We start from the raw sequence: 8,689 nt of genomic DNA, 5'->3' as shown, positions 1-8,689 counted from the left end.
TGTACCTGAATACTCTCTATATAGTGTTTTCAACCATAATTTTGATAAGGGAATAAGGGTTTCACCTACAAAATTGGCTGAAAAATATTGCCTGGCTTTTGGAGAACAGGATAAAAATAATAAAAAAAGAAGAAAGAACTTTCAGACTGAAAACGGGACTAAAATTGAAGAAGTGGCATCGAATAAAGAGAGCTGTGATATATTGTGAAGTAGAGATCAGTGTGCTGATGCAAAGTGAGTAGGCAGTGGTCATGCTGTAGGATATCAGGCTTGTGATGGAGGCAAGAACAAAAGGCTGTGACAAAAATGGCAACAGTTATACTGTTAAGTACTATCAGGGCTACCATGTGAAAATTGTGGGAGGCAATTCTTCTGTATTTGCTTGGGTATGGCTTTTCAGCTAAAGGGAATTCTCTACACTTGGACTCAGCTCTTAAAGATATAAACAAATACAGGAAAATCCAAAGAAGTTCAGAGAGCAAAAAGAGAAAATGCAGCTTGTGAGGAGCTGGATTTTTTCTGACTCAAAAAGAGAGTACTGGAAAGGGACATACTAGCTGTAACTGGAACAAAATCCAAGAATAAGCTGCTTGCCAAATTCAGCATGAGTGGGATAAGGCGTAATTAAGCTAACTAAAGGTCTGCATGGTTAGATAGAAAGAAAAGGTTTCTAACTCCAGAAGTAGTTGCTACAGCTGCTTAGAATCGTTGTGCCAACCATGTCTTTCCTATGTCTAATTCCCTGTCAATATACAAATGCTGTTTGGTATGCTGTGGTTATGCTTAATATGACTTTATGTCCCTACAATTATATGGGAATGTAGAGCTTTCTAGCTCTTTTTTCTGACTGTTACTGTGCACAACCTCCTCTGCTATTGTGATCTAAATCCTACTACATCTTTTAATTAGGAAGTTTCCTTTCTGCATATATTGTAGCCATTTAAAATAAAATTTTGGTACTACCAATGATCATTTTAGGATAAACATAACATCTTTTACCTGTTGCTCTTAATACTCCTCAAAAAATTGAAGTTATTATGGTCCTTATTCATAAGGCAGAGGCACAGGAAGGTTATGGGATTGTTGAGTGTTTGTAAAGTACTCTGGTAGTAAAACCCAGCACATAACCCAGGAGACATGTCTCCCAGGCCTTTCCCTGCCTGCCAGACCACATTATTTATCCCATAAATTATGCTGGTGAGGATGGAGTACCTAATTCACAGCTCAGACACAGATTGTTTTTTCTAGTAGCATGGAGAAACCATAATTCTTTGAATGCAGAGGAAGTCCTAGCTGGGGACAGTCCAAGGTAAAATCCGTTCCACATATCTCTCACAGAATGCAGGTTAATACAACCTGAGAATTGAGGCCATGATGTATAATTACCTCCTTTTTTCTCTGATGAAAAAACATGTTGTTCTGATTGTGAAACTGGCTATGATTTGATTTGGAAAAGTAAGAATACTTGATGTCAACAGAAACTAATATTGTCTAATTAATTAATGTACCTCATGATGCAATATGTAATATAATATGTTTTCTCACAGTATTGTGCTTTCACAGAGCTGCCATTCACTGTAAAGGTTACTATCTTTCTTTTTATTCCAGTACAAAAGCTAACTGTAAATCTGAAAATCTTTCTGGGAAATTTCTTGGATACACAAAGAACATACAGGCCTGTTTTTCAATTTTCAGTACTTTCTGAGATTCATATAAAGGCTTTTTTGTCAGCTTCCCATAGTTAGATGTGCAGAACCAGGTCCTCCAGGGCTGCGGTTTATTTTGCAACTTTCTCACAACTTTTATAATTGCAGATGTACATTAAGATAAAGTGTGAGTTCTTTTGCAAGAGTCTGTTACAATTTGCAGATGCCTGTGTTGCTCGGTTTGCTGCTTTTAAAAAAAAATGCTGCCTGTTCAAGAACAAAATCAGTGAATGCCACAAAAGTGCTGCTTTTTCAATGTTCTTGCTTTCTGGTTTTTACAGACTGCTATGTGAACAGCTATGTCACATTTCACATATGAGTAAGGAGGAAATCGCTTGACCCTGTTGATTAATTATTGTTTTGACATTCAGTGTTTGCTTTGGAAAAACTTCTGAAATTCTTATGAAGAGATGAATGGTTCATCCTGCTGAATATCCTTCACTTATCCAAAAACTTTGTTTCAATCACCTCACCATGACATTTTCCATTCCTTTTCTTTCTTTCTTTCTTTCTTTCTTTCTTTCTTTCTTTCTTTCTTTCTTTCTTTCTTTCTTTCTTTCTTTCTTTCTTTCTTTCTTTCTTTCTTTCTTTCTTTCTTTCTTTCTTTCTTTCTTTCTTTCTTTCTTTCTTTCTTTCTTTCTTTCTTTCTTTCTTTCTTTCTTTCTTTCTTTCTTTCTTTCTTTCTTTCTTTCTTTCTTTCTTTCTTTCTTTCTTTCTTTTCTTTTCTTTTCTTTTCTTTTCTTTTCTTTTCTTTTCTTTTCTTTTCTTTTCTTTTCTTTTCTTTTCTTTTCTTTTCTTTTCTTTTCTTTTCTTTTCTTTTCTTTTCTTTTCTTTTCTTTTCTTTTCTTTTCTTTTCTTTTCTTTTCTTTTCTTTTCTTTTCTTTTCTTTTTTCTTTTCTTTTCTTTTCTTTTCTTTTCTTTTCTTTTCTTTTCTTTTCTTTTCTTTTCTTTTCTTTTCTTTTCTTTTCTTTTCTTTTTTCTTTTTTCTTTTTTCTTTTTCTCAATTACAAGCAGCCTCTGCTGGACAAGACCAAAAATTAGCCATACAATATAGTCCAGACAAAGTAATTTCAGTGACTTCAAAGAAGATTTCTTCAGTCTTCCAGCCACAATTAGGTAGATGCCCAATGCTCCAGGAAAAGTCTCTTAGAGAAGATGGTTATCTAGTGTGCTATTGAGCAACGCAGTAGTACCTGCCTGCACCCAGAACCCAGCTTTCCCAGAAGTGTCAGAGCAGGCAGTGACAGCTAAACACAAATGCTTTATTTAGGATAAACAGATTCTGGAATGACCACACAGCTGTGTTCCCACCTCTTAGTGGTGTCAGCTGGCAAACATCAAGATTAGCTCAAACTTTTATCAATATAATAGGGAGGGAAAGAGGAGAAACATCACCGTTTATCCTGATCCAACAAATGTCAGTCTCGATGGCAGCAGGAGATGGTGACTCATGCAGTGATGGCATGTGCACATACTGGGGTGTGCAAGGCAGCCATGTGTGTTCAGTGCTCAGGAACATGCCCACAGGAGATGAGCTTTGGCACTGGGCATAAATATGTCTAAGAAGCAATACATCTGTGTTCTCTTTAACTTGGTCAAATAATATCTATGATTTGTTATTTAAGTTGTTTGAATAGTAGTTTTTCGCATTATAGATCCAAATTAGTCAAACAACGTTTGTTCAATAATTTAAATCCCCTACAGTTTCATGAAATTGCTGGTTAAATTACTGATTGTTAATTCTACGTTATTTACTTGGCCTTAATAAACAACTGAAGTGCTGGTCTGAGTAAGTTTGTTCCCACTGGTATTGTAGCAGTGTCCTTATATATGCTTCTTTGCACTATGCACCTTTCTGATGTCTTTTGGTTCACAACACAATCACTGGTGGCCCTGATGCCAAGTGCACTGACCTCTTAGACCTCCCTGCTTTGCAGGTATTGCCTTATGAGCAGCCCTGTTGGTTCTGTACTAATTTATGAACATTTACTCATGATACAAATATTAGCAAGAAATAAATACAAGTGATATAAATGTGAAATCACCCACAGTTTACACAGAGCCTGAACGTGATGGGACAGCCTCGTCGCATGACGACTGAAAGTGTGAAACTGCCTGCAACTGCTAAATCATCTTGCTTTATTTATTTAGGTGAAATAAAATATCCCCGAGCTTTCAACAGTCTTCAGCCTGCATCCAGCCAGACGCCTTCCTCCTGCAGGACACCCCACGGCTCCCTGAGGCCTTGCCTTGGGAGGAGCTCAGGGGAAGCCAGGAAGCGGAGCAGGGCGCGGCGCCAGGGCCGGGTGCTGTGTCGGGGTCAGCGTGGCCCCAGGGAGGGTGCTGCTGGGTCAGGGCACAGCGAGGGGACATCCCAGGATGGCCAGGGCACTGGGGGGCATCGCACGCATCATCCTGGCAGCTGCGTTCCTGCTGGCCCTGCTGCTGGGTGCGGGGTCTGCTGGCAGAGACGGTGCAGGTGAGCGATCCCAGGAGAGCTTGTTCTGTCACTCCCACAGAGACTGGTCTCACTCCCTCCTCCATGGAGGGTCTTGCCGAGCTTGCTCTCAGCAGAGGGCTGGGCAGGCAGTGCTTTCACCATGTGTGCTGCCTCTCAGCAGGCAGCTGCCTCTGCTTTTCTGCCTCTGAGCAGCTGCAGCAGGACGTGGTCACAAGTTTCCATCCCTGCCTGATCTCTCGCAGTTTCTGTAAGTCACTTGGGCAGGAACCTGAACAGGAAATATTTTCTAGAGTGCAAGGTGCATTTTAGTAGCAAAACTGAAATCATCAATGTCAAGTCTGAAAAACAGATGGCTGATAAAAGTAAAATACGGTTCATACAGGAAGCACATAAATTGTTGCAGGATGTTAATAACTCAGCGGCTTGGGTGGCTGCACTGCTTCTGACATGGCAAGACCACCCCACTCCGATAGAGCACAGCTCAGCTTTCTGTAAGGCCCCTCTCTGCAGAGGGTCATGCTATTCCTCTTGGCTTCCCCATCTGTAGTCTGTTTGTACCTTAGGAGGCCAAAGATCAGCTAGCACTGGGAAAGAAAGTTCTGAATATTGTAAAGAAAACTGGCTTTGACACGGGGATCTTTTTACAGCCATCTGTAAGTATAAGAGTTCTCTGGCCTGATCCTGACCACATCACTTGTGGGCAACTGCATAAAAATGAGGCATACTGCCTGGCAAGGGTGGCCCTGGGGTGCCCTGGAGCAGAATGCCCTCTTGGGCCTCTCACTGGGGTCCAGGGGATCTCTCAGCTTCTCTGGCAAGCCAGCCCTGGGGTCAGGAGTTCAGGGTGGGACTGCACTGTGAAATGTTTTTCAAGCTCCTGTGTCCTAGAGAATATGGTTCAGCCTTACCAGCAGGCTCACAGTACCAGAAAACTGAGATGCCCTGAAGCTGCCCTTACCACAAAGTACCTATCATACACTGTGACTCCCTCATCTCTAAGCTCTTACACAGAGACTTGCTTTTTTAAGGAAAAAAAACAAAACATTATCAGTTTTTGACAAAGTAGTTCTTAAAGAAGTGGTTTGTTTTTCAGCTGAAGGAAAAAATTATCTTAAGGGAAATATCACTTCCCAATTTGTTCTGCTAAGCAGCAGAGATATGCAGAGCAAAGCAGAGATCTGCAGATGAGGAGCTTGGTCAGCAGCTTCTCCCAGCAAAGTCAAAGCACCAGCAGTTCATATGTGGAAAGAATGCCAGGAAGCCAGAAGTATATTCCCATGTCTGTGTGAAAAATCCTCATATCATATAACAATACTCATTAAAAAGCATCCATCAGGTATCAAAGACTTGATGCTCCTTTTGTAATTAGGACCTGCACAGGTATAAAAATGTCTCACATTTAAAGAATGAGTAATTACCTAAATTTCTGCAAGTAACTGCAAGTCCAAATTCCTCAGCAATCTCTGAGCAGTTGCAGCCTGCTTTGAACATGCCCTGCTCAGGATGATGAAATCAAGGAGGCTTACAGCAGCTTTGACTAAAAAAAAACAAAAAACCAACCCCAATTCCCTCAAACAAACAAACAAACAAACAGACAAACAAACAAACAAACAAAACAAAACAAAAACCCCAAACCAAAAATCTAAACCAAGCAAATCTAAAATCTAAACCAAAGAAACCTCTGAACATTTTTTCAGAGCAGCAGATGTGGGAAAATACCACAGTTGTTCAGATCTGCTTTTAGACACAAGTCTTTCTGGGGCTGGGGAGGAACCTTTGGGCCTGTTGGGGTTCACGGCTGACCCAGGTCACCCAAGGACTGCACAGAGGTTCAGCCCCCGGGTGAGCAGAGCACAGAGACAGGGGCTGGTGCTCTGAGCTTCACCTCTCTGCTGGGCTCCAGCCCCTCCGCCTGCTTCTCGGGCTTGTTTGGTTTGGTTTTGCTAAGCACTGCTGCTTTCAGTTCCTCTACAATAACGGAGCTTGTGTACAGAAAGGTCATCCTCAGGTCAAGCCAGGATCTTTTATCTTTTTTTCAAACCTGGTATGCAGACAAGCCTTATCCTGTAGAGATAAAGTGAATTTAGGCATTTTTAAAAAGATACTGGAAAATGTTAAAAATAATCATTGGAGCATAGTTTTCGAATCCCTTCTTTTTATGTGAGCATCATTAATGTGTTGTAAATGTGGAATAAATGCCCAGTGTCCCTGAAAAGAGCACAATAACATAGCACATCTGGATCAGAATGGGTTTATAAAAAACATTATTAAAATGAACTGACAGGATTAACCACTGTAACTGAAGAAAATAAAATCCACATTTCCCCACTGAATGTGAGCTGCATTTTTACCATATAGGGAAGTATGTGTCTCTTTTCAATTGCTAGCAAGAATTGATCCAAACTATTCTTTTCCTGATTTTAACTTCAAGGCTAATCAGTGTAATCATTTTCTGTGACAACCCAGAGAGCTCTGTGGTGGTGATGGTTGTTGTTTTGCTAAACATCTCCCTGTGAAATAGATTTTGGCCAAAGGCAATGTCATGTGTTGTCCCCCCTCCTGTGTCTCATTGTTGTGTATCTAAAGTCTGTGCCCAAGAGCGGCTTTTTTCTCCCTGGGTATCTGGATATTTCGCTGGGCAAAGGTATCAAACAACTCTGCTTTGCTGCTGCTATGTCCTGATTAGGGAGTTAAAAATCAGGTTAGCAATGGCATGGAAGATTTATTTCAGGTGCTGTTCTGCTCATCAAGGAGCTCCCTTGGCCAGTGTGCTCGGGAAACATCTGTAGAAACATCTCAGTCCTGTTTTGGTGGACACCGTAAAAGCATGCTTGTCCTGCAAAATGTGTGCTTGTCCTGCAGTTCTTTGATTCTGCACAGGAAGAACAGCCTGGAGCTGAAGCGTGCTCAGATAGATGCTGATGTAAGTTAAATTTGTCCCAACAGGGTGAGTATCAGAGCAGCAGTCCCAGAAAGTGTCGAGTTTGCTGGGCCATGTTGCACTGCTGTAAGGCCATTGCCCTGGGAGGGTGTGGGATTAAGTCAGAGAGACCCAGAATGCGGGAACATCGATTACCAGCACCCAGTCTGGTGCTTACCATGGCCAAGTTCATCAGCTGAGAGGAGGCTCTCACTGAACAGGAGACATGTATGAGATGTGACTTGTGACCCTAGCCCAAGACCAGAAACCCCTCTCCTTGATCCCACTGGCCCAGTGATGCCTCTCTCTCCTGGCAGAAGGGGCAATCTTCTAGGAAGCCCACCACCTGTCCCATTCCTTCCAGCAGCACAACTGGCAGACAGGAAAGCCCAGGTCCACCATGGTAAGCCAAGAGAACCCCTGCACAGCAGGAGGGTACACTGGGGTCCTTCAGGAAAGACACAACCAAAGAAACTGAGAGAATTCTTCTTTCAGCAACAGAAGAAAAGCAAATAATTTCACTGATGGACCACCATGCTTTAATTTTCATCTCTTATTATTGATTTTAATAATACCCTGGCTTGCTGAAGTTACAGTTTCATGGAAGATATCTTCTGTTGTGAAAACTGGAATTAGTGTTAATTTCTGTGGGTGCAGGGTTGAACCTCATGGCCACAGCCCTGCATTTTATCATCACTTCATCAAACATGGGAGTAGTATAACAAGTCCTGGGATTGCCTGTACAGTGCAAAGGCATCTTGAGGCCACAAAGGGCCCCAGATACTACAGAATCAGACCCTAGAGATGCAGTTGTAATAGATGATCAAGCACGAAGGAGTTTGCATGGCTAAAGTTGGTGAGAGAGCAAAGGGGACTCTTAGCAGCATGATGCCAGCAGTCATGTAGTTTGAGTGAAGCTAGGCAAGTTGGCTCTTTGGCCATGGTGACTGACTCCTCTCTTTATGCAGAGGGGGACAAAGCACCTGGAGATCATTTTCTTTTGAAGACAACAGAAGAACAGCAGAAGTTTTTTGGCTGCCCAGCCAAAACTCCAATTGTGTCAGACCAGGGCTTAACTGCTGGGGAAGGAGGAGTAAGGAGGTAAAGGATGTTTGTGAATATCATACAGCCATTCCAGCTGTGCCATCTCCCTGGACAGCCACGCCACAATGGGCAAGTTCTGAGTCGTGGACAGGTCCAGCTGGTCCCAAGCAGAGCCTGCCAGACCCTGGTATGTAACTGGAAAGTAGAGAAGGCATCTATCTGCACAGCCAAGCAGAACAAGGCACCTTTGATTCCTAACCATGACCCCTTCTGCTTCAAAATGTGGAGGGTTTTCTAGGGAAAGAAAATGGCCGGATTATACACATTTACCACTCTCTTCCCCTTTGTTCTCACCCAGTCCTCTGCACTGTTTCATCAGGACAGTATTTGGCTCCTGCAATGTACATGAACACATCCACAAAATGCAGTGAGGCAAACCAGCTATCCATCTTCTTCTGCAAGTATCTTGGTTTTCTGGATATCCAGCATATCTGAGCACCTGCTTGGAGATTGCCAGAATTTGGCATGGGAGTGTAAAATGATGGATCCTTTCCATAT

This window comes from Passer domesticus, chromosome Z (assembly GCF_036417665.1).
Source record: "Passer domesticus isolate bPasDom1 chromosome Z, bPasDom1.hap1, whole genome shotgun sequence".
NCBI classification, from domain to species: domain Eukaryota; kingdom Metazoa; phylum Chordata; class Aves; order Passeriformes; family Passeridae; genus Passer; species Passer domesticus.
This window is presented reverse-complemented; position numbering follows the sequence as displayed.